This window comes from Chiloscyllium punctatum, chromosome 22 (assembly GCF_047496795.1).
Source record: "Chiloscyllium punctatum isolate Juve2018m chromosome 22, sChiPun1.3, whole genome shotgun sequence".
Lineage (NCBI taxonomy): Eukaryota > Metazoa > Chordata > Chondrichthyes > Orectolobiformes > Hemiscylliidae > Chiloscyllium > Chiloscyllium punctatum.
The window spans coordinates 49,445,797-49,472,685 of NC_092760.1; the positions used below are offsets into that span (position 1 = coordinate 49,445,797).

The window sequence follows — 26,889 nt, forward strand, 5'->3', positions numbered from 1 at the left end:
GGCGTGGACGAGTTGGACCAAAGGGTCTGTTTCCGTGCTGTGCATCTCTATGACTCTAAGTGTCAATCATCTTCTAACTGTAGCATTATTGATGTCAATGCCTCCACCAATGAGACTCAATCTCTCTCAGTATAAAAAAGGTTGCTGTACATCTCTATGACTCTATGACTGCCTGAGTTAAAGCCAAAATCCATTGTACAAAAAGGAAACCTTGAACGGTGCAGTAATTCAGGCTGAATCAGCAACAACTTAAAAAAAACAAGTGCAGCTCCAATCAAGTATTGTGCATGTATGCCATGAGATATAAATATATTGATGTTCTATGAGGCAGGGCTCAATAATCTTTTTCGGATGAAGTTTGTATTTGAATTTACTTTGTAGAAGTGCTAGGAGCAAAGACAGAGGTAAAGTGTTCTCAGAGCTGGAGACATGCTTTTTGCAGAAATGCTATAATAATTTGTGGACAAACTTTATGAGTAAGAAGATTATAAATGCATTTGAGGCATAATCGGACTTTGATAAGTTTAGAAAGGAGGATGGCTTTTTTTTTTGAAGAACATATAATGGAATTTTAAATACTACCTCCAAGATGGCAAAAATTCTACTTGGAGATTCTCAATTCAGTGATTGCCTTTAAACTGTTGCACCATGCTGAAATGTTCAACATAGATAGACTCCTCAGGCACAATTATCCCCTCCTTAAGGTGGTGAGAATAATGATGAGTCTGATGACATAATCGGGCGTGAGTCAAAAATCAGCTCTTTGCTGTTGAGTTAAACTGTCACAACTACCTCCTCCCTCTTTCGATGGCAAGATAAAGTTTGCAGATATTTGTACCTTTTTAATTACACAACTCGGTGTCATGACATGTTTTGTGAATTAGTTTCAGTGCAATTGGGAAATTCAATGCTTCGAAAACGAAGCTCGTACATGTCAAGTTGGGGGGCTTTTGCCCCAAGTCGAGGTGCCCCAAGTTGCAACTGTTGCTGACCATTTTCCTTCCCTTCACTTTAGATGAAACTACTAGACCTGCAGCAGGTGCCTCCATGGTCACTGGATAGAATGTGTTTCTGGACTCTCCAGCCACACAACTGGACAATGGCAACATTTAGGGGCGGCACGGTGGCACAGTGGTTAGCACTGCTGCCTCACAGCGCCAGAGACCTGGGTTCAATTCCCGACTCAGGCGACTGACTGTGTGGAGTTTGCACGTTCTCCCAGTGTCTGCGTGGGTTTCCTTCGGGTGCTCCGGTTTCCTCCCACAGTCCAAAGATGTGCAGGTCAGGTGAATTGGTCATGCTAAATTGCCCATAGTGTTAGGTAAAGGGGTAAATGTTGGGGAATGGGTGGGTTGCGCTTCAGCGGGTCGGTGTGGACTTGTTGGGCTGAAGGGCCTGTTTCCACACTGTAAATAAATTAATCTAATACACCCATCTTAGAAAATTGAGTTGCTTGTTATTGGGCAGGCTCAGACAGCACTTCTTTCTTTGATAGCTTTTGTGGGCAGGAGCAGCAAGCAACCTCTGGCTGAGAATTAAACATTTCATTCAGACAGACAGGCAGGTAGCTTGTGTAATTTAAGTGTAACAGTTGGAGAGAAGGGGATTATGTCACTGTAAAGCAAGGTGCTGCATCACCCTGTTATGGACCAGGCTAGACACCTCAAAACATTTCAAGAAGGTAGCCCAGACCCTAACTTTTCTAGTTGTTTTAAGCAGAAGTAGAGTGGATTATCCAGGAGGGACACAGCTGGCGCAACCACTTAGTTTTAAACAAAACTGAAGTTATTTGCAAGATTAATGAATGAAACACAAACAAAAGAGAAGAGAATACAGAATAACTTAACTATTTAAAAACTCAGTTGACTCTATCACAACTTAATGATGCTGTTCCAAATTCTTGCAACATCCCCATAAGCACCTCCTTGGTAAAAAATGTAAAATCAAACACAGGTTCTTATAGGAGAGATGTCAGAGAGAGAGGATCAGCTTGGAACTGTTTCTTTGACCAGCAGCCTCAAACTGCTTGCTAAAACTAAACCAAACCAAAACCAGAGTAAAGCTGAGCTGGGAGAACTGGCTACTCCCATTTCATTGTACAAGTGCTCTTTTTAAAACTTATCTTCAAGTAGATAAACCCAGACATTTCAGAACCTATAATTTTACAATCTCTCTGAAAAAAAACAAGGACAACTTAACCTTGTTAAAGGAGCAGCGTCATCTCAACACACATCACAAGTTCAAGCAGTTGGTCTAATTTGAGACCAGGAAACTTTGCCATATCAGTCCTGGGATTGGGCCGCATTTCTCCTGCTAATCAAATCCAAGCTTTCCAGGCCTTGCTGGTCAGTCACAGTGTCACTGCGACATCACTCTGGGGGATGGGCCTTGGCCAGTAGAAGCTGTCCAGCCAGCACTGCAAAGAAAAGTATTGGAACTATAGACCAATAAGCTTAACATCTGTGGTGGGTAAGTTACTCAAGGTGATTCTGAGGGGTAAGATAAACAGGCATTTATGAAAACACCGTTTGGTAGGAGTAGTCAACATGGCTTTGTGAGTGGGAGATTTGTCAGAGTGTTCTGATGAAGTGACCAGGAAGGTTAATGAGGGCAGGACAGTAGACCTAGTCTATATAGATTTCAGTAAGGCCTTTGATAAGGTTCCACATGGTAGGCTGTTCTGGAAGGTTAGATCACTTGGAATTCAGGGCGAGCTGGCAAATTGGATACAAAATTGGCTTGATGGTAGGAAGCAGAGGGTAATAGTGGAAGGATACTTGTCAGACTGAAGGCCTGTGACTAGTGGAGTGCCTCAGGGGTCAGTGTTGTTTATCTGTTTTTTATCTATATCAATGAGTTGGATGAGAATGTAGAAGGCATGATTAGTAATTTTACAGATTACACTAAAATAGGCAGTATCATGGACTATGAGGAAGGTTATCAGAAATTGCAGTAGGATCTTGGTCCCTGGCTGGGAAAGTGGGCCGAGAAATGGCAAATGGAGTTTAATATCAATAAGTGTGAGGTCTAGCATTTGGAAAGTCAAATCAAGGTCGGAGTTTCATGGTGAATGGTTTGGCCATAAGGGGTGTAGTGGAACAGAAGGATCTTGGAATTCAGGTTCATAGTTCTCTGAAAGTGAAAGGGTAGACTGGGTTCACAGGTAGACATGGCAGTGAAGAAGGTACTTGGCACACTGGCCTTCATCAGTCAGAGCACTGAGTATAGAAGGTGGGAAGTTATATTGCTGTTACAGAGGACATTGGTGAGGCCGCACTTGAAGTATTGTGTTCAGTTTTGGTCACCTTGCTATGGGAAGGATGTTATTAAGCTGGAAAGAGTGCAGAAGAAATTTACAAGGATGTTGCCTCGTCTTAATGGTCTGAATTATAGGGAGAGGTAAGACAAGCAATGACATTTCTCTTTAGAGCATAGGAGATTGAGGGGGGGCCTTATACAGGTATATAAGATGATGAGAGGAATGAATACGGTGAATACACTCTGACTTTTTCCCAGGGTTGGGGAATTGAGGACTGGAGGGCATCAGTTTAAGGTTAGAGGGAAAAGAATAAAAGGGAAACTGGGGGAATCCAAGATGGCAGCGATCTGAGAGGTCTGCTTTGCTGAGCTCTGTATCTCAGTTCAGGCGAAGTGGCACACTCACCCCCCCACTTAAATTATTTCTATGAAAATTCAGCATATACAGAGCTCTAGAACTTATACAGATTTTTTATAAAGTCTGTTTTATTAAAGAAAAATGACAAAGGGTAAAGGCTCCAGCAAGTCCCAACGCACGGGACACTTACCTGAGGAATCGGACACTTCTGCAGCTGCAGCTATTTCCACAAGTCCATTGGAGTTGCTCACTCACCAGGCCCTGGTTACGGAGTTTGCAAAACTGCGAGAGATGATTGAGTCGCCGATTGAGGAGGGGTTCCGCGCCAGACTGGACCCAATCACAGACATGCTGTACAAGCACAAGGAGCAGCTGGAAGGCCTTGGATGCTGAACTAAAGAAGGCCTGAAGCTTCGGAAACCGCGACTGACTTTACAAAAGCATGAATTCAAATACAGGAGAAGCAGGTACAAGTCAACAACCTTGAGAATAGAGGTCGGCGGAAGAACATGCATGTTGTGGGGCTGCCAGAGAGAATAGGAGGCGACCAGCCAGTGGGCTTATTTGAAAGCTGGCTACCGCGATTTCTTGGTCTGGAGGCTGTGTCAGACTGGTGAAAGTTAAAAGGGCCCATCGAGTCATGGTGCACAGGCCCAACTCAGACCAGCGCCCTTGCATGGTCTTAGTGTGACCCCACTACTACAAAAGCAAAGTTAAAGTTATGGAACCCTTCAGAATAAAGGGAAAGGGTCCACGGGCCTTAACTTACGAAGGTTCCAAGATAATGTTCTTCCAGCACTTCTCTGAAGCTGTGATTCACAAAAGGAAAACCTTTGACAAAGCCAAGAGAAGACTGAGTGACCTTGCTGTCCAGTATTCCCTGAGGTATCCGGTGATGCTTTGCTTCATTTATGATGGGTCTGTATGCTCTTTTGACTCTTATGAAAAAGTGGAACTTTTTTGGACACTTTAAAATAGATCATGGTGATCCAAGATGGCGGTGATCTGAGTTAATCTGCCTTGCTGAGCTTTGCACTCCAGCTAAGCAGTAGTGATATTTTTATTCCCCATCCCCACCTTCCCATGTCTTGGAGAAAATTGATGTTAAATAGTTGTGAAACAATTTAAATCCATTTGCAGTAGAGCCTCGATTGTCTGAATGAGACAGGTGGCGTGTTCAGGTGGCCGGAAACAAGCAGTAATCCACGAGTGCCGGTTGTCTGAGTGTCTCTCGATTATCTGGCAATTCACGTCATAGTGACGGTTAGCTGATAGCTGATTGAGTGCCGGTTATCAAACATCTCTCGCTTATACGGCAATGCACTCCATAATGCCGTTTTACTGTCAACTGAATGCTGGGTTGCTGATGCCATTTTTACAGGGCCTTGGGATCTTGTTTGGATGGTCTGGGATTCAGATGGTTGGTGTTTGGATAGTCAAAGTTCTACTGCAAGTCCTTTTTGAGCAAGTGAGGATGATGAAAGAAATGCATTCAGCCAAGCTCCAACATACATAGGACACTCGCCGAAGGCACTGGGTGGGCCCACAACTGCGACTGTGGATGTAGCTGCAGCTCCCTCAGCTGAGAACAAGGTATCTGCGCAGCAGAACGTCACTGAAGAACTCGTGGCAATCCAAGGGATGATCAAGGAATTGTTGGAAGACAATCGTACTCAGCTGGAGACAATTTTGGCCATGCTACAAAAGTATGAGAAGGAGTTAGAAGGGTTTGGGAAGTAAGTTGAAGAGGTTGAGCAGCAGACCACAGCATCAGAGACAGAGGTTGAGTCCTCGGCAGGGCACTCCAGGCCCACAAATAGGTTGGGGCCTTGACCGAACAGGTTGATGATCTGGAAAATTGAGGTCAGAGGAAAAATATCGGATCGTTGGACTGTCAGAGGGAGTGTAAGGTGGACAGCTAGCAAGCTTTTTTGAAGACTGGTTGCCACAGTTTCTTGGCTGGGGTGTGAAGGTAGACCGGCTGAAAGTTGACAGAGCTCACCGGGTTGCTCAGATCCAGTCTGGATTGGCGCCCCCACCCCGTCCTGGTATGATTTCAAAGATACAGGGACAAGGAGGGAGTCCTGGAATCTTCTAGAAGGATGGGGAAAGATCCACAAGCCCTGATGTATCAGGGAATTAAGATAATGATTTTTCAGGACTTCTCTGTGGCAGTGATCATCAAAGGAAATTGTTTGATGAGGTCAAGAAAAAATTAAAGGACCTTGGTATTCAATATTTAATGAGATACCCAGTGGTGTTTTGTGTTACTCATGAGGAGACAATGTGGTCATTTGATCCTCAGAGCAAGTGAAAAATTTCTTGGGCAATTTAATATTATTCGGATGGATTTATATCCTGGACAATAATGTTTGTTTTTTTTACTCTTGCTGTGTTTCTTGTAACGTTACCCTTTTCTTAAAGAAGCTGCTGTTGGTGTGTTTTTATTTATCTGATTAGGATGATGTTTGCACATAGTCGGGGGTGGGCAGAGTGCTCATTATTTTGTCTGCTTCCTTCTATTGCTTTGGTCTGGGGCGCACCTCAAGCTGGATGGACGAATGGAGATGTGCGTGAGAGGTGAATGTGCCTTCTATGGGCAGGGGTAGAGTTCCCCATTAAGTGTCTTTCGTGTTTTGTATTTAGTTCAGTGTTTTGGTTTTTCATAAATAGACTCCATGAGTCTTCTTTTGAAATTGCCCAGCATGCTGTGAGTCGAATTCTTCCTCTCAACAGGTCAAAGGTGGTTGTAAAGGATCATGGCGAGCAGTGTTCTTAAATGGTGCACCTGGAATATTAGAGGGATCCATTCACCAGTTAAAAGGAAAAAGATGTTGTCGAGCCTTAAAAAGGAGAGGGTGGACGTTGCCCTGTTGCATGAGATTCAACTTAATGACAAGGAACTCTTGACATTACAGCAGGGTGGGTTTGATCAGGTGTTTTTCTCATCCTTTAACATTAAAAGCAGGGGATGACCATACTCATCCATTTAATTTAATTGTGTTAAAGATGAATATGGTCAACTTGTTCTCCTTAAGGCTCGAATACATGGTGAGGAATATGGTCCTTGATTGTCTATTGTCCTCCAGCTGAACCCCTTAAGTTTTTGACTAATGCACTATCTAAGCTGCATCACAGCATATCATTATGGGGAGGACTTTAATTGCTTAATGGATCCTGTGCTGGTTAGAATACCCAAAGCCCCCCCCCAAAGCTTTCTCCACAATCTAAATATTTGGATGATCTATGTGTGGAATTGGGGTTGGTAAACGTTTGGAGAGTCCCTATGGGCAGGGACTTTACATTCTTTTCCAATCCTCATAAGTGCCATACGAGGATTGATTTCTTTTTCCCCCTAACTCCCACGGCTCTTCTAGATTCTTGTTCAATTGGGAGCAGTGCCATCTCTGGTCATGCAGCAGTATACTTAGTGGTTGAGATTAAGGGTCATGCAATGAGCTCATGGTACTGGTGAATGGATCCCTTCATCCTAAAGACAGTAAGGTCATTGAGTACTTTTCGAGGGAATTTGAAGCATTTTTGGCCACCAACTCGGGTATGGCTAGTAATCCATCCATTCTTTGGGAGACTGCTAAAGCCTATGCTAGAGGGATAATTATCTCATACTCAGCCAGTCAGAAGTGATGGAAGGGAGAGTAGCAGCATCTGCTCCAGGCACGATTGAAGGCAGCTGAGATGGCATATTACAGTAGACCTTCAGTGACGGATCCCAACCCTTCAATCCACCTTAAACTCCATGCTTATGTATACAGCCAGGACGGAACTTTCCTTTGCAAAGCAAAGATTGTTTGAGCATGGTGATAAGCCAGGTAGACATTTGGCATAACTAGTTAGGAAGAAGAATGCCTCCCAATCTATTGCTTCTATTAGGGAAGGGAATGAGACTCTTACTTGTAACGCTAAAAAGATCAATGCGGCATTTTGGAGATTCTACTCTGAACTGTATCAATCTGAATGTTGTGAGGATAGATGGAATCTCTTTTTTACGAAATTGGAATTCCGGGATGTCTGCTACCAGGCGTCTCTTCTTAGTGCTCCACTAACGGCACAAGGGATACAGGAGGCAGTGAGGCAACTTCAAAGTGGAAAGGCACCTGGCCCTGATGTACTCCCCAGTGAATATTATAAAGAATTTGTAAACATACCGTCAGGATTGATGCTAGACATGTATAACTATTCATATAGTCGGGATTGCTTCCCGCCATCTTTGTGGGAGGCTAATATCTCTCTTATCCTCAAGAAAGGGAAGGTACCGGAAGACTGCGCTTCTTACAGACCTATCTCGCTCTTAAATTCTGATGTTAAAATTTTGTTTAAGACTTTGACATTGAGGTTGGAAGGGATGTTGCCCTCTATTGTTAAAGAAGACCAGATGGGCTTTATAACAGGTTGCAGATTCTCTAATAATGTTAGGAGGTTGCTTAACATGATTCAAGCATGCCAGCAGCGATTGGTTCAAGAGTTGGTGGCCTTTTTGGATGCGGAGAAGGCATGTGATCAGGTGGAATGGCCATATCTATTTTATACTCTGGAGTGGTTTGGCTTGGATGCAGTGTTTACTATATGGGTAAGGGTCCTTTACGATGATCCTTTGGTATTGGTTCTCACCAATGGTGAAAGGTCTGATAATTTTAACATTGGTCGGGGCAGTCAGCAAGGCTGTCCCTTTTCACCTTTGCTTTTCACATCGTTGATGGAGCCATTGGCGGAGGCTATTCGTGGGGACCCTAATATAGCTGCCCAAAAGGTGGGGTCAAAGGTACATAAGATTACACTATATGCGGATGATGTTCTTATTTTTCTTTCAAACCCAGCAGTCTCAGTGCCCTGTTTGATACGGTGTATTAATTCATTTTATTCTATCTCAGGTTATAAAGTCAATTTTTCAAAGTCAGAGGCTATGTCTATGGAGGGGTCTTAGGTGAATACCTGGCATTGAAGGGAGGTTCCCCTGTAAGTGGATACAGGGAGGTTTTCTCTACTTGGGCCTCTCTGTTACCCCTAGCTTTGATCAGTTATTCAAGGCTAAATTTGTTCATTTGTTTGACAAGATTAAACAAGACCTTTAAAGATAGGGGTGCCATTCCAATATGCTGTTTGGGTCGAGTTTCTCTTATCAAAATAAATGTTCTTTCTCACCAAATGTACTTTTGCGGATGCTCCCTTTGCTCTTCCCTAGGCAAACATTTTGGAAATTGAATGGCTGGTGTAGTTCTTTTATTTGGTGCAATAAGCGGCCCCTTATTAAGCTTGCAAAATTGCAATTACTGCAGGGACTGGGGGGAGTGGCCCTCCTGGACGTTAGAAGATATAAACTGAGCTCTCTCCTATATTTTCTAAGTGACTGGGTCTGTGGAGACTCGATGTCGACATGGTTGGACATTGAAGCTCCCATACCAAGTGTCTTCTTATCAACCTGTTGTTTTTAGACAAAAAGAGGACAGTTGTGGAACATTGCTGTAATCCAACAGTTACTAAGATGGTCATAGCATGGAGGGCAATGAGGCAGATGGAGGGTAATTTGTCTAAAATATCTTTTCTTACTCCAATAATTGGCATGCCGGGTTTCCGGCCAGGGACAATGGATCCCAGGTTTAAACTTTGGGCGGATAGGGGTGTCTCTTGTTTGGATGATCTATTTGAGGGTGAAACGTTGATCAAATAACTCGGAACTATGGATTGTCAAGTAGGGACGTCTTCCATTTCTTTCAAGTTAGAGATTTTATCCAAAAGGTGACCACTCTCTTGACCAAGTGTTATAGATCTGATACGGAAAAGAGGCTGCCTCAGGCTAAGAGCACTCTTTCAGTGAGTGTATTATTTGTTGTGGGGCGGTTCCTTAGGTGACATCAAGTGTCTATGTGAGGTCTGGAAGAGAGAGTTAGGAGTTGAGATCATTTCAGAAACAGGGGAGGACATTTGTGAGAGTGTGACAAAGATTTCGATATGTAATAGGTCCCATGCTATGTAGTTAAAGATTCTTCATAGGGCTCATCTAGCTCCAGATCATCTTGCAAAGTATAAGCAGGAAGCATTTTCAATGTGCCCTGAATGTAAAATAAATACGAGTACCCTCACTCATTGTCTATGGTCCTGCTGCAGGCCCCGTGTGTATTGGAGTGCTGTGGCAGAAGTAACAGAGAGACTAAAGTCAAGGAGGACCCGGTCTCTTTGCTCCTGGGTCTGCCGAATTTACGTCCCTTAGATGTACATGGGAAAAAGTTTTTTAACATTCTCACTTTTTGTGTGAGGAAGAACAGGCTGATGAGCTGGGTGTCTGAGAACTGCCCGGGTTTGTTGGGCTGCCATAAATTAATTAAGGAACACACTCCTTTAGATTTTCTTACAAATATGGTGCACCAGAAATGGACAACTTTTACAAGACATGACAGCCCTTTCTGAATTATTTGGAAGTAGATCTGTTTGCCATTTTGATTAGGGCTTTTGTCTAGCCATGATGGTTTAGTCTGATAAACCTAATGCCATGAGAGGAAGAATTTCAAACAAATGTAGGTTTAATAATTGATGCTCTTGAAAGTTAAGAGCTATGGTCTTGTTGCGCTGAGCGACATTACTTATTTACTCATTGATTTGTAATAAGTGTGGTTTTGATTTCTTTTGTAGAGTAGTAGTTGGTTTATTGTTTATTGTTGTTTTTGATGTTATGATGCTATATTTTCATATTTTTGTAACTTTCTAATTTTGTAAAGAAAAATATTTTCAAATATTTTTTAAAAATGAGATCGGATAACTTAAAGTACATGGACAACAGTGTTTCTTTTTCCTTTTTCTCTCTCCTTTAATTTAAGAAAATGTCACTGAATTTTTTTTTATATTAATGTGTGTTAATATATATTTGGGGATGGGTTGAGTGTCTAATTTTAATTTCCTTGTTAATTTTTTTTTGTTTTCTCTTTCCTTTTCCGCTAGTGTCATGTTAGGATTGATCTTTTCCTAACCCCTGCATTATCTTTGGATTCGGCAACATCCTGTATAATTGAAAATATCACTATTTCAAACTACGCTGCAGTATATTTAGAGACTCAGGTAAAGAGCAATGTTTGGGACTCTTCTAAGGCTTACAACCAGGGGGATAATTATTCCCTACTCTGCCAGTCAGAAGCAATAGAAAGGGGAGCAACAATGCCTGCTTGAGGCACAGTTAAAGACCGCTGAAAAGGCATATTTTGATAAGCCATTGGTGGCTTAGCTGCAGTGGGTTACAGCTCTATAGTCCACCTTGAATTCTGTGCTTATGCAGACAGCATGGTAGGAACTTTCCTTTGTGAAACAAAGACAATTTGAACATGGTGACAAGTCAGGCAGGAGAAAGAATGCCCCTCGAACCATTAACTCAATTAGGGATGGGATTGGGATGGTCACTTGAGACTCCAAAAAGATCAATACTGCATTTCGGAAATTTTATTTTGAACTATATCAGTCTGAACGTTGTGAGGATGGATGGGCTAAGATGGAGTCTTCCTTTAAGAACCTGGATGTTCCAGGTGTTACCTCTGAACGGGCATCTTTCCTTAATGCCCCTTTATCAGTAAAAAAGGTACAGAAGGCTGTGAAACAGATACAGAGTGGGAAGATACTATGGCGACCATCAGGGCCAGGCGAGTTTTACAAAGAATTTATAAGTATACTGTCGGAACCAATATTAGACACGTTTAATTATTCATATAGCCACAATTGCCTCCTGCCATCCTTGACAGAGGCTAATATTACTCTCATTCTTAAGAAAGGGAAGATTCCAGAGGAATGTGCCTCCTATAGACCAATCTTACTTTTAAATTCTGATTTTAAAATTTTGTCTAAGGTTCTTGCGTTAAGATTGGAAACTGTACTGCCTTCCATTGTCAAGGACCACCAGACTGGTTTTATAAAAGGCCATCGATCCTCTAATAACGCTAGGAGGTTGCTGAATATGATTCAAGCTTGTCAACAGCAGTCGGTTTTGGGATTAGTGATCTCCTTAGATGCAGAAAAGGCACTTGTTTGGGTCGAGTGGCCATATCTTTTCTACATCCTTGAATGATTTGGACTGGGGGAGATTTTTATCAGGTGGGTGAGGGTCCTCTACACTGATCCCCTGGTGGCAGTTCTCACCAACAGTATGAGGTCTAGAAATTTTAATATTTGTAGGGGTAGTCGGCAAGGCAGTCTCTCTTGCCATTACTTTTCACATTGGCTGATTGAGCTGCTGGCAGAGGCGATCCGTAATGATCCTAATATAGCCACCTGGGAAGTAGGATCTAAATCGCATAAGATCACATTATGCACAGATGATGTTCTTGTTTTTTTGTCAAATCCAGTGGCCTTGGTATCCCAGTTGATTAAATGTATCAATTCATTTGGCTCCTTTATGGATTATAAGATTAATTTTTCGAAATCGGAGACTATGCCTATGGAGGGTTTTAGGAGAATATCTGAGGTCGAGGGTGAATCACCATTCCCCTTCAAACGGTCACAGGATGGCTTTCTTTATCGAGGCATCTTTGTTACTCCTGTCTTTGATTAGTCGTTGTTTAAGGTAAATTTGCCCATTTGCTCAATAGGATTAAGCAAGATCTTCAGCGATGGGAGGTGCTTCCAATATCCTGACTAGGCTGGGTGGCTTTTATCAAAGTGAATGCTCTCGCCTGTTTGCTATATTCTATACATATGCTCCCCTTAATGTTTCCTCGGCAAACACTCCAGAGACTTAATAGTTGGTTTAGCTCCTTTATTTGACGCCGCGGGTGACCTCTTTTCAAGCTGGCTAACTTGCAGTTGCCTCATGGGGTGGGGGGATATTAAAAGATACCAGTTAAGTTCCCTTCTATCTTCTTCTGTTAGTGACTGGGCTGGTGAGGATCTGGCATCAATATGGCTAGATATTGAGGCCTCCCAGGCAAAGTGTCCCCTCATTAGCCTGTTGCTTTTAGATAAAATGAAGACGGCTATGGAATATTGCCGTAATCTGATAATTATTAATACTGTTATGGCATGGAGGGCAGTGCAACAGAGTGAGGGTAATATATCCAAAATGTGCTCTCTTACCCCTCTAGCTGGTATGCTGGGCTTTCATCCAGGGATAATAGATCCCGGATTTAAGCTCTGGCCTGCTAGGGGAAATCTCCTCCTTGGGTGATTTATTTGAAGGTGAAATGATGATGTCCTTCGACCAAATAGCCTGTCAGTATAGCTTTACTAGTAGAAACCTTTTTCACTTATTTCAGGTCAGCGATTTTATTCATAAAGGAACCACACTTTTGACCGACCCCTACAGATCTATTACGGAGAAGAGGGTGCTTCATGCTAGAAGTACTCTCTCGATTAATACTCTGTATCTATTGCTAGGTGGTGATCTTTCAGAAGACATTGAGCGGCTTTGTGGGGTCTGGGAGAGAGATATAGGGGTTGAGATCTCTATGGAGACATGGGAGATACCTGCATGAATGCAAGGAAGATTTTGATTTGTCATAGGACCATGCCATGCAGTTAAAGATTCTGCATAGGGTCCATTCGGCCCCAAACTGTCTCTCAAAATTTAAGGAGGGAGTATCTTCATTATGTCCAAAGTGCAAAATAAGTATCAATACTCTCACGCATTGTCTGTGGTCTTGCCATAGGCTCCGTACGTATTGAAGTGCTGTGGCAGGAGTTGTAGAGAGGGGGCTTGGAGATCGAAGTTAAGATGGACCCTATCTCTCTTCTCCTGGGCCTACCCAATATATTTTCTTTGGACACTCATGGGAAAAATTTTTTAATATTCTCACTTTGTCTGCAAAGTAAAATATTCTAATGCGTTGGGATTCTGAAAGCCCGCACCCCGCCCCGGTCTGTTAGGTTGGCAGAGACTTATCATGGAATATATTGCTCTGGTCATTTTTATGAATATGGTACACTGGAAAACTGAAAATTTTTGTAGGATACGGCAGCCCTTTTTGGACTATCTGGATGTAGATTTATCTAACATCTTAACGAGGACTTTTGTGTAGTCATGACAGTTTAATCCAGCATTCTTGATGTCCTTGAGGGAAGAATTTCAAATAAATTCATGTGTAATATTCAATGCTCTCAGAGGTCGGGAGCTAATGTTTTGTTGTACTGAGCTGTTTTATTTATTTATCATTACCTTTACTGATTTTCTTATTTTGCCCATGAGTACAGTTGTGTTTTGTTTGTGTTGTTGTTTTTTTTTCTCGTTGTTACATAAATATACAATATTTTTTGTTGGTTTGTTGGAATTGTAATTTTTTATAATTTTATTTTAAAAATCTTTCAATAAAAATATGGTTTAGATGTGATTACACAATGAATTATCCTAAATGGAATAGCATGGTTTTCAAAATTAGAAACTTTGAAAGGAGAAAATGGTGACACCAGTCAGGCAGAGGGAATTGTACTAGTTCCAGGAAGCTTCAGTACAATAATGAAGCTTTTGGTCAAAAACTTTATTAAACAGTGAGTGCACGTCCACAGTGTGTGGAGTGTAAATAATAAGGATTGAAGTAAACTGAAGGAATGTATGATTCCTGATAAGATTTGGGAATGGCAACTTGCTGTAATCAATATAAAAAGTAGAGTAAACCATTTTATCAGCCATTTTAATCTTGTGTGGGTGTTGTATCAAGTGAACTACTCTCACTGATAAGTAGGCCTTCTATGAAAAAGGCTCAAATGAAACCGGACATGGAACATGACAAAGCAATTATTGTTATGTAGTCAATATATTTACAGTTTACATAATCCAGACTTCATTAATTTCTTTAACAATATCTAACTTTTCTCTAATCAAACAATTAATCAAATGTGCTTCATCATTTTCTGTGATTTATTCAGATTCTGTAAGTATGTAATTAGTGCCAGTAGTTAAGATGAATGCACCCCAAGAGTTTGGTTTCTATTCTGTAACATTGTTTTTCCATTACTACTGGTAACCTTATCCAGATATTTCCACACTTCCTGTATTTCTCTTTTGTAATATATGGAGTATCGTGCAGAGTTTTGGGCCCCGTATCTCAGGAAGGATGTACTGGCCCTGGAGCAGGTTCAAAGGAAGTTCACAAGAATGGTCCCAGAAATGAAAAGCTTAACATATGACGAACATTTGAGGACTCTGGATCTATACTCGATGGAGTTTAGAAGGGTAAGGAGGGATCTAACTGAAATATATAGATTACTGAATGGCTTGGACAGAGTAGATGTTGAGTAGATGTTTCCATTGGTAGGAGAGACTAGGACCCGAGGGTACAGCCTTAGAGTGAAGGGAAGACCTTTTAGAATGGAGATGAGGATACACCTCTTCAGCCAGAGAGTGGTGAATCTATGGAATTCATTGCCACAGAAGACTGTGAAGGCCAAGTCATTGAGTATATTTAAACTGAGATCGATAGGTTCAAGGGTTATGGGAAGAAAGTGGGAGAATGGGGTTGAGAAATTTATCAGCCATGATGGAGCAGACTCTATGGTCTGAATGGCTTATATTCTGCTCTTATGGTCTGCCAAAATTGTAGGGGAAATAAATTCAACTGGCATGAACATACAGAGAGATAAATGAGGTAGGACGGTCACCAGCAGAAGATAAGGTTAGACTGGTTTGAGGGAAATCAGTGACCAAGACCAAATATTTTTGCATGCAGATATTTGTGTCAATGAGTGTCTCATGAATTTAAAGTTAGACATGGAAATAAGTGTGAGAGAAAGTGTGGAATGCAGATGCTGGAGAGTCAAACATTCCTGATGAAGGGCTTATGTCCAAAATGTTGACTTTCCTGCTCCTTGGATGCTGCCTGACTTGCTTTTCCAGCACCACACTTTTCAACTATGGAAATAAATGTGCCTTGGTTTACAAAACACAATTCACAGGTGTCCAATGTTCAAATACATGGTCCAGAGAGTATTGCACTTAATGTAGGCTATAGGCAATCCTTCAAAATAGGAACACCAAATACTAAAAACAAAAATTTCCCAACCAAGAATTTTAACTCCTGGGTATAAGAGTGTGTACTGACTTCAATCTTATTAAAAATGTGTAAGACATTATTCAGCAAAAAATCAAGAAAAAGCTGGTTCAAAGTTTTGTTGGACTCCATAAGCACAAGGCAGAACCTAAAAAACAGAATCTTCTGTAGTGAGTTATGCTGGAATAAACAAACTGCTTTCTATCATAAATGATTTGGGAAATTGTCACAAAAATGATCCAGCTGAAATATTTTCCATTCCTATCAAATTGCTGCAAATTCAGATTCCAAGATTGTGTCCAGATCAAAATGCAGTGTACGTGTTATGAAGGTGTGTGCTGTATCTTTAAGAGAGAGTGAATGCTGTTCTGAACTGAGAGATTACAAGTTGGCAGTCTCAGAGTGTACTGGAAAATTGAAAATATGTAACATTTGGTGATGAAATGGATAGCTGAGTTTTGGTTGCTGTTTTGACAACAATTCAAATTTAATCAGTTTAAATTATGCCCCAGAAAACTAAAACCCAATTGAGTTTGAATTTATTGTATTGCCAACATTGAACCAATGAGACGGTCTGATATTGAGGGGTATAAAATGCGGGCATTTTGAAAATTGGTCAGACAGTAACTGCTGTAGAGAGAGAAACTCATGGAGAGCTAACTGCCCATCTAAAATCTTACTCTCAAAGAAATTAGAAAACACTGTCCATGAAAGGTACTTTTTAATATGAAACATACTTGCACTAAAAAGAAAGACGAAAACCCAGGGAGACCCTCAACCAAAAGAAGAAAGACACAGAAGAAGACAGTGACAGTGTGGTTTTGAAATTAAGCTGATGTAATTTTAATAAGTGTCTTATTGGAACATCATATTGTTTTAGAGTTGGTGGCAGATAATAAGCAGTTAAAAGAAAGGGGGGTGCTTAGAGTTGTGAATAATTGTTATTTAATACTCACTTTTAGAGTTAAAAAATAAATTGATGTTATTTTCTTTAAATAGTGGAATTTGGGTGCTCTCTGTCACTCATATTTTAACAGATTATGAGGCAAGGCAAGCTTTTCTGAGTGTTTTGTTTAATTAACAGCGGGATTCACCTCCATGCTGTGACATAAACAAACAGGTAACAACAACACTTCAAATGTTCAACAATTATAGTACAAAGGAAAAAGACTTGGGAGGTTATGCTGTATATGCACCTGAAAGGATCTGCAATATTTAGCATTCGATTTTGTGCAGTAAGCACCATGCACTATGACAATTTCATAGGAATGTAGTCAGAGTAAAGAAGAGCTGGGAGGAGACAAATCTGAGGCTACAATGCTTCTAACAACCTCTGTAGCAATACAGATCATATTCAGGTCATCTTTACATAGTTGCTATAATGCAATAAATTTCCTATTGTTTATTCATCAAGATTCTTCTAGTTGGGCCGGCAAGGTAGCTATTCTCATCCATATAAACTTTAGGCTTGAAGGAACGCACATAAAAACAGATCTCTAAGTCAGAGAGCAACGGTATTGTGTTCTTAGCAATTAAATTCTTTTAATTCTGCCCTTTCATATTGCAAAGCAATAACTAGTCTCAAGCAACTTATTTTGGAGAAGGAATTTGAAAATATTAAAGCTGCATGAGAAGCCAGCTTTCAAAATCATTGCAAAAGATACGGGAGAACCTCTAAAAGAGAGACAAATAGAAGGCAGTTGCATTGATCTGGTTATTAAGAGTAAAGCAAGGAAACGCAGAGATCCTTTCAGCATTGTATGGACTGCCAAAATATATCAGCAGTGCATACTTAGCTGGAATTATGTAAATATTTGCAGCTCTCTTAAAATTCTTGGGGATAATATTAAGGAAGAGACCAGATGTTTAGTGAGGTAATCAAGCTCATCATGTTCTACAATTATTAATGCATTCCCCCATCCATTCTGCACTGTCTCAGCAACAGTTCTTATATACCTACTAGGGAGAAAGTGATTAGTGAATCATTGAGTCTGACTGAACATGTTGAAATGGGGGTGAAAGATTAGGAGAGTGCATTCCTCCAGAGTGGTTGGGGAAATTGCCACCTATAACTAAAAAGCTAGTGATCCATATGGCAAAAGCACATTGTCCAAAAGAATAATAATTAGATCACAAGGTATTATATGAAAATCTGTTTCTGTATATTTTAAATTAGATTCCCTACAGTGTGGAAACAGGCCTTTCAACCCACACCGACCCTCTGAAGAGTAACCCACCCAGATCCATTTCCCTCTGACTAATGGGCAATTTAGCATGGCCAATTCACCTACCCTACACATCTTTGGACTGTTGGAGGAAACCAGAGCACTTGGAGGAAACCCACGCAGACACAGGGAGTATGTGCAAACTCCACACAAACAGTCGCCCAAGGCTGGAATCAAACCTGGGCCCCTGGTGCTGTGAGACAGCAGTGCAACTCACTGAGCCACTGTGCCACCCCTATGTTTGGGATGATAGAGAAGTAGGAAGAATCCAATACCCATATTTAAAATATATTGTAGGATGTCTCTCATGAAATGTAGAACACTTAGAAAGTGGAACATCCTGGACATCTCTGCAGTAACAAAACAGTAACATTAGCTTCAGCATCCCAGACAGTGCAGTAGCATTTAAAGAGTGAGATTGGACCATTTTATCAAACTCATGTCCAATTTGGTAAATGTCCCTGAAGTTATTTAACAAGATTTCTGATAAATCTGTTCAAGGAAGCCAGTTTTATTCCTTCTTCATACCTCTCTTTATTTGAACCACGTTGCAAAAAATTCCAGTGCCTCCCATTTTTGTTCTGCCTACTTTTCTTGCTGTGCCTATAAGTGTTTTGAATTGTTTTATATCTAAAAGGCACAATAGAAAATTAGCTGTTGATCTATTCAATGTAAAATCATATCAAAAATGATTGTGTTGTTGTTGCCACTACCCAAAATTGCTACAATATTTGAGTACAGCTGAAAAAATACTCACTTTGTCAAATTAAATTAGATTCCCTACAGTGTGGAAACAGGCCCTTCAGCCCAACAAGTCCACCAAGACCCATTTCCCTACATTGACCCCGACTAATGCACCTCACACTATGGGCAATTTAGCATGGGCAATTCACCCAACCTGCACATCTTTTGGAATGTGGGAGGAAACCCACACAGACACAAACTCCACACAGTCGCCCAAGGCCAGAATCAAACCCAGGTCCCTGATACTGTAAGGGAACAGTACTAACCACTGAAACGCCGGCCACCCTCATCAAAATCTTCACATTTTGCAGTCATTTGAAGACAAAACAAGAAAAAAGTTGTAAAAGAAGAGAATTGATATTTTTAATAAGCTGTTCAGACATGTTATGACACCTGTCTTAGACAAGTGAGACTTGAACCCAGGTTCATTACCACTGAACCTCAAGAACACTCAAAACAGCCTTATTAAAGTATTTCCAAATCAATCTGCTCAGAGAGATGTTATCATAAACCTCTGCAATATGTAGGGCTTCAACCCAGATCATCTGGCCCAGAAGTAAGGACAGAACCACTGCACTACAAGAGCTTTCAAAACAGCCTTTTTACATTTTTTTCTTTTATAATTTATTTCCAGAAGTGCTTTTACACTAATCTGAGAGAGATTGAGTCTGATTGGTGGAGGCATTGACATCAATAATGCTACAGTGAGAAGATTATTGACACTTAGAGTCATAGAGATGCACAGCAAGGAAACAGACCCTTCGGTCCAACCCGTCCATGCTGACCAGCTATCCCAACCCAATCTAGTCCCACCTGCCAGCACCCGGCCCATATCCCTCCAAACCCTTCATATTCATATATTCATCCAAATGCCTTTTAAATGTTGCAATTGTACCAGCCTCCACCACTTCCTCTGGCAGCTCATTCCATACACTTACCACCCTCTGTGTGAAAAAGTTGCCCCTTAGGTCTCTTTTATATCTTTCCCCTCTCACCCTAAACTGATGCCCTCTAATTCTGGACTCTCTCACCCCAAGGAAAAGACTTTGCCTATTTACCCTATCCATGCCCCTCATAATTTTGTAAGCCTCTATCAGGTCACTCCTCAACCTCCAACGCTTCAGGGAAAACAGCCCTAGTCTGTTCAGCCTTTCCTTGTAGCTCCAATCTTCTAACCCTGGCAACATCCTTGTAAATCTTTTCTGAACCCTTTCAAGTTTCACATCTTTCCGATAGGAAGGAGACCAGAATTGCATGCAATATTCCAACAGTGGATTAGTGGTGCTGGAAGAGCACAGCAGTTCAGGCAGCATCCAACGAGCAGCGAAATCAACGTTTCGGGCAAAAGCCCTTCATCAGGAATAAAAGCTCAGAGCAGAGGAAATGACCTGGGAGTTGCAGTGGGAGAGGGACTCCCTGAGATTCTTGTAGAGAGAGGAGGAAAACTTCTTCAAGGCAGGCATCCTTGCAAGAGGATTCGCAGTAGGGTTAAAATCAACAAGGTAAAAACAATGACTGCAGATGCTGAAAATCAAATACTGGATTAGTGGTGCTGGAAGAGCACAGCAGTTCAGGCAACATCCAATGAGCAGCGAAATCAACGTTTCGGGCAAAAGCCCTTACCTTTTTACCATATTCCAACAGTGGCCTAACCAATGTCCTGTACAGCCGCAACATGACCTCCCAACTCCTGTACTCAATACTCTTACCAATAAAGGAAAGCATACCAAACGCCTTCTTCACTATCCTATCTACCTGCGATTCCACTTTCAAGGAGATATGAACCTGCACTCCAAGGTCTCTTTGTTCAGCAACACTCCCCAGGACCTTACCATTAAGTGTATAAGTCCTGCTAAGATTTGCTTTCCCAAAATGCAGCACCTCACATTTATCTAAATTAAACTCCATCTGCCACTTCTCAGCCCACTGGCCCATCTGGTCAAGATCCTGTTGTAATCTGAGGTGACCATCTTTGCTGTCAACTACACCTCCAATTTTGGTGTCATCTGCAAACTTATTAACTCTACCTCTTATGCTCGCATCCAAATCATTTATGTAAATGTCAAAAAGTAGAGGACCCAGCACCGATCCTTGTGGCACTCCACTGGTCACAGGCATCCAGTCTGAAAAACAACCCTCCACCACCATCCTCTGTCTTCTACCTTTGAGCCAGTTCTGTATCCAAATGGCTAGTTCTCCCTGTATTCCATGAGATCTAACCTTGCTAATCAGTCTCCCATGGGGAACCTTGTTGAACGCCTTACTGAAGTCCATATAGATCACATCTACCGCTCTGCCCTCATCAATCCTCTTTGTTACTTCTTCAAAAAATTCAATCAAGTTTATGAAATATGATTTCCTATGCACAAAGCCATGTTGACTATCCCTAATCAGTCCTTTGCTTTCCAAATACATGTACATCCTGTCCCTCAGGATTCCCTCTAACAAGTTGCCCACCACTGAGGCTCACTGGTCTATAATTCCCTGGCTTGTCCTTACCGCCCTTCTTAAACAGTGGCACCACGTTTACCAACCTCCAATCTTCCGGCACCTCACCTGATACTATTGATGATACAAATAGTGTTTTGACTGTTGTGTTCAAAGCACTATATACAAACGGCACTTGAAGGAAGCACCAGGAGTGTTGAGGGCAGAGGTTTTGCCCTGGGTGGGGAACTTCAACATTTCTGTCTCCAAAGTGTGGGTGATAGTACCGCTGCTGAATAAGGTCTAAAGGACCTGGGTCCACTGCTTTTCATCATTTATATAAATGATTTGGATGTGAACATAGGAGGTATAGTTAATAAGTTTGCAGATGACACCAAAATTGCTGGTATAGAAGAGAGCAAGGAATGTTACCTTAGAATATAACGGGATCTTCATCAGATAGGCCAATGAGCTGAGAAGTGGCAGATGGAATTTAATTTAGATAAATGGGAGGTGCTGCATTTTGGAAAGACAAATCAGAGCAGGACTTATACACTTAATGGGAAGATCTTGGGAGTGTTGCTGAACAAAGAGTGCAGGTTCATAGTTCATTGACAGTGAAATTGCAGATAGACAGGACAGTAAAGAAGGCTTTTGGTATGCTTGCCTTTATTGGTCAATGCATTGAGTATTGCAGTTGTGAGATCATGCTGTATATGTCATTAGTTAAGCCACTTTTAGAATTGTCTGGTCTGATGTAACTCAATAGTTCTGTTCTCGTGCAATCTCGCATTATAAGAAAATCACACAATAGTTACGTCATTTAAACTAATGGGGCCAACATCACAATATAGCCAATACAGATAAGGAAAGTATGAGTTCTACAAATAACAGTCCAAATTCTTCAATCGCATTAAAACCAATTTGCACTGAAGAAACATGCGTTATAGCAGAACCAACTGTACTGCATGCAATTCTGGTCTCCCTACTATAGGAAGGATGTTGTGAAACTTAAAAGGGTTCAGGAAAGGTTTACATGGGTGTTCGAGAGTTTGAGCTGTAGGGAGAGGCTGAATAGGCTGTGCCTATTTTCCCTAGCGTGTTGGGGACTGAGGCGTGACCTTACAGAGGTCTATGAAATCATGAGGGGCAGGGATAGGGTAAATAGAAAAAGTCTTTTCACTAGTGTGGGGAGTCCAGAACTAGAGGGCATAGGTTTAGGGTGAAGGGAAAAATTTAAAAGGGACCTAGGGGGCAACTTTTCCATGCAGAGGGTGGTGCGTGTATGCAATGAGCTGCCAGAGGAAGTAGTGAAGGTGGGTACAATTTCAACATGATAAAGGCATCTGGATGTGTATATGAATAGGAAGGGTTTAGAGGGATATGGGCCAAATGCTGGCAAATGGGACTAGATTAATTTTGGATATCTGTCAGCATGGACAAGTTGGACTGAGGGGTCTGTTTCTGTGCTGTACATCTCTATTAACAAATGAAGAGTTTTCTTTATATCAAATATGTAGTAAGAAGCTCAAGCCCCTTCCCACTGGTTAAATGCCAGAGGTAGAAAGAGGTCATTAATTGGCCACTGCAATGCCTTTGGGGGGGGGGGGGGGGGGGTGTTAAACAGAAGGCAGTCTGGCATTTTACAGTGGCATGAAGACAATGGGGACTTAACTTGGCTCCTTCCCACATCATTTCACTGGATCACCTCTGTTTTCTCGGCCTGCAGTCCCCGAAGGAACAGTGAAATCCTTCAGGGTTTGACTTGTCAAATCAATGATCTTTCATGTTACAAATTGAGAGCACAATTCATTACAAAAAGGCAGCATAACATTTCAAAAATGGGCATCACAGCTAGAGGAGTTGGTAGAAGCAGATACCTTAGCAACATTTAAGAGGCAATTCAACAGACACATAAACTAGCAAGGAGTCCAGACATGCAGACTACAGGCAGGCAGTTCAGAATAATATCATGGTCGGCTTCGACATGATGGGCCGAAGGGCCTGTCCTGCGCTATACTGTTCAATGTTCTTCTCTGCTTATCCTTCAAATTTATCATCTAGAGACGGGCCATTTTGTTATTTTGTTACACTGTGAATTTCACGTTCAATTTTAAATGAATTAATGTTAAAAGCTACAGTTCATTGCTGGTTTATTTTCCTGAATGTAACACAGATATTTACCAGGCATCTATAATTAATGTTTTAATAGCTATTTAAGACTGCTCCAGATCATTCTTCCTCACAAGCAGTCACAAGTTCCTCCCCTGAATCTTTCTTAAGAGACAGGTCGAAACCATGGAGCTGTCTGTCATTGAGAAGGAAACAGACGTGTGCCTCCGCTTCACTCCTGCTGTAATTATTACTCAGCTACGTGATGGCCATGCATCCCTAATACACAGGTTTGAACAAAATCAAGAGTTGGGGCTTGAAGACTTGTCTAACCCACATCAAATCAAACAGACGGAGCCACCTAGTTCCTCAATGCTTTGTTCCAGTTTGGTTACCTCAGTTCCGCTGGCGCTTGCGGACTGGCCCTCGCTTTTTTTTACACGGACCAGCCGAGTGCAGGCATGCGATGACGTTGCGAGCTCCCCGAAGCTGAAGTGCAGAGAGAGAGAGCTTCCTCCAGCCGCTGAGAGCAGCTCCCCCCATCTGAAGCAAAGCGATCAACTGCGGATCGGGCTTTCACTTCAAACACCGTAGGGGGCGGGAGGGGGGCATTCAAATCATTCTCGCTGCTGCTAACCCCAGTGCGACTTTGCTCAAGTTGGAGACTCTAATTCACAGCAGCAATGGTAAGTCACACACACAGAGAGAAAAAAGTTTAAGAATTGAAAGTTTTGCCTGGCCTAGTTCAAGAAGTTAATTGACGGAATCTAGGCTGACCTGAAACGTGCAGGGCAATTTCTTCACCTACAATATGCTTTTAGTTGCCTATGAATTGCCTTAATATTTCGAAGCTTTGATCTGATTTAGTAATTTCGTATGTGTGTGTGATCAGATTACTGATCATGGGTGTTCGACAATTTGCAGTGTGATGGTAACCCTTTCCTCCCTCTTTCTAAATAAATGTATCAGCCGATTCTGTTTGAATACTTGTATAGAAGCGGGGGTTTGTGAGATGAAGAAGTTGAATGGCATGTATTCACACAAGCCTAAATCATTCCAGCATTTGTTGCCCGTTCCTCCTTTGCTAAAGCGGTGGTGAGTCACCTTCTTGAATTGTTGTAATACTCCAGTGTGGCTACCCTCAATGTTGTCCAGGATTTTAACCCAGTGACAGTGAAGGAATGGCAATTTATTTCTGAGAAAGGATGGGGCCTGACCTGGAGGGGAACTTGAAGGGTTGCTGCTTTTTCTACATAGCAGAAGTTACTTGGAAGGCGTTTTCTAAGGAGCCTTGGCATGTTGCTGCAATGCATCTCATAGATGTCACTATGCCAGTGATGATGTAAATGCTGCTGGTTGAGGTGCTAATTAAGTGAGCTGTTCTGTCCTGGATTGAGTTGGCATACTGTCATGGAATCATACCGTTAGCCCAACTTGTCCGTGCCGACCGGTTTTCTGAATGAAACTTGTCCCATTTACCTGTATTTGGCCCATATCCCTCAACATTTTTTATTAATGTGCCTGTCCAAATGTATTTTAAATGTAATTGTACCTGCCTCCATGACTTCCTTTGGCAGCTTGTTCCACATACACACCACTGTCTGTGTGAAGGAAGTTGCTGCTCAGGTTACTTTTAAATCTGCTACTTCTCACCTTCAATCTATGCCCTCTAATTTTGGACTCCTTTTCCCTGAGGAAAACTCCTTGGCTATTCACCTCACCTATGCCCCAAATGATTTTATAAACCTCTTTAAGGCCACCCCTAAGCCTCCTATGCTCCAGGAAAAAAAGTCCCAGTCTATCCAGCCGCTCCTTATAACTCAAACCTTCTTGTCTCTTTTAGTGTTTTTGAACCTATTTTCATTCAGGCAACTGGAGAATATTTCATCACCCTCCTGATTGTCGGTGGTGAGCAAGCATTGAGGTGAGTTACCACAAAATTCCCAGCCTCTCATCTGCTCAATAGCCACAGTATTTATGTGGTTGGTCAATTGCAAGCACCAAATTGATGGCTGGAGATTCAGCAATGATAAAACCATTGAATGTCAAGAGAAAAAGGTCTTGAGGGAGACAGTCATTTCCTTGCAATAAATGCCCAAAGCTGAATGTTTTCCAGGTCTTGCTAGAAAATGATAAGGACTGCTTTGAAATAACTCCACAGAAGCTGGTATCCCATCACCAAGTCACCCTTTATTTACACATGCATAGCACTTAACACTGGTCTGGCTTCCTCAGAGCCAGCTCTGAGTGAACAGAACCTCAGACACATCTGTTTCTTTTCTTTTGTTTTTACTTTTTTCAAAAATCAAGTGTGTAAATCTTTATTTTATTCCACCACCAGGAAGTAAGGAAACACCTGAGTGACCAGTGACAAGCAGTGCCTTTCTCAGAGGGCAATGCTGCGTGATCAAACAGCGAAGGGGAGGGCAGGGATTAAATCAAAATAGAGTTGGAGGGGGAAATAATAAACTCCACTTCCTGCAGCGTTCATCTTTCCCTGAAAATTCCGAGGGTGTTGGTGGACATGGCGTGCTCCTTCCCCTGGCACACCCGAGCTCTGATATAACCACGGAAGAGGGACAGGCAATCGGCCCTAAGACCCCCTCCACAGCCCGCTGCCTGGACCTGTTTATGGCTAGTTTGGCCAGGCCCAGGAACAGATCCATGAGAAGGGCCTCTGACCTACCCTCCCTGCTCTGCACTGGATGCCCAAAGATCAGGAGCGTGGGACAGAAGTGCAACCAAAAACAGAGAAGAAGGTATTTGAGAAAATCAAAAAGGGAGCACAAGTGCCCACACCCAATATAAACATGGTTCACGGACTTCACAGCACCACAGAACAAGCATTTGGGCTGGGAGTCCGTGAACCACTGCAATCAGCGGTCGCATGGGTCTGCTATGTGCAGCACCCCCCACCCAAAATCTCTGAGAGAGAGGGGGAGGACTCTCATGTAGAGAGCTCTCCACTGGGGATCCCCACTACCCAGTGGCAAATGGGTACGCCAAGGGACACCTTTTTTTTTACTTTTTTTAATTTCCTCCATACTACCGCCTAACTGCAGTAGTGCTTATTTTTTTCCCAGCACCCGTGTGTGTGTTGGTGTGAGGCACTGTGAAAGACAACAGGTGTACAAATCTTTATTCAATTCCCACCACCAGGAAGAAAGGAAACACCCAAGTGGCCAGTGACAAGCAGTGCCCTTCTCATCAAAGGGCAATGCTGTTGACCAAACAGTGAAGGGGAGGCGAGGGATTAAATCAAAATAGAGTTGGACGGGGAAATAGTACAGTCCACTCCCTGCAGTGCTGAACTCTCCCTGAACAGCTAAACTCCTGTTTTTTTTTCCCTCTTTTAAAAAGGGCCCCAGGCAACAGCAGTAGAAGCAGGCCTGGGTGTGGATAGGGCTTTAGTAGCAGTGGTCAGAGCAGGCTCCAGGTGTAGGTAGGCAAAAGTGAGGACTGCAGATGATGGAGATCAGAGTCCAGATTAGAGTGGTGCTGGAAAAGCACAGCAGGTCAGGCAGCATCTGAGGAGCTGGAAAATCGACATTTCGGGCAAAAGCCCTTCTTCAGGAATGAAGGCAAGCAGCCCCCGGGGTGGAGAGATAAATGGGAGGGAAGTGGGGCTGGGGAGAAGGTAGCCAAGAGTAGTTTCAGGGCAGAGGAGATAGCCTGGGGGTTACAGTGAGAGAGAGAGAGACTCAGTGAGGTTCTTGTAGAGAGAGAAGGAGAACTTCTTCAAGGTAGGTGTAGGTAGGCCCAGGCAGTAGCAGCAGTGCAGGCAAGGTCCAGA

The 26,889-nt window shown here is 42.2% G+C and overlaps 1 long non-coding RNA gene across 1 annotated transcript in view; it reads right to left on the reverse strand.

The window, feature by feature from the left end:
• Positions 1–23,748, reverse strand: part of LOC140493620 (uncharacterized) — a 52,564-nt gene extending 28,816 nt beyond the window's left edge. Inside the window, exon 1 of the long non-coding RNA XR_011963725.1 lies at positions 23,492–23,748. This is a non-coding gene — a long non-coding RNA (uncharacterized lncRNA). The remainder of the gene's footprint in view (positions 1–23,491) is intronic.
• Positions 23,749–26,889: the final 3,141 nt, after the last annotated feature.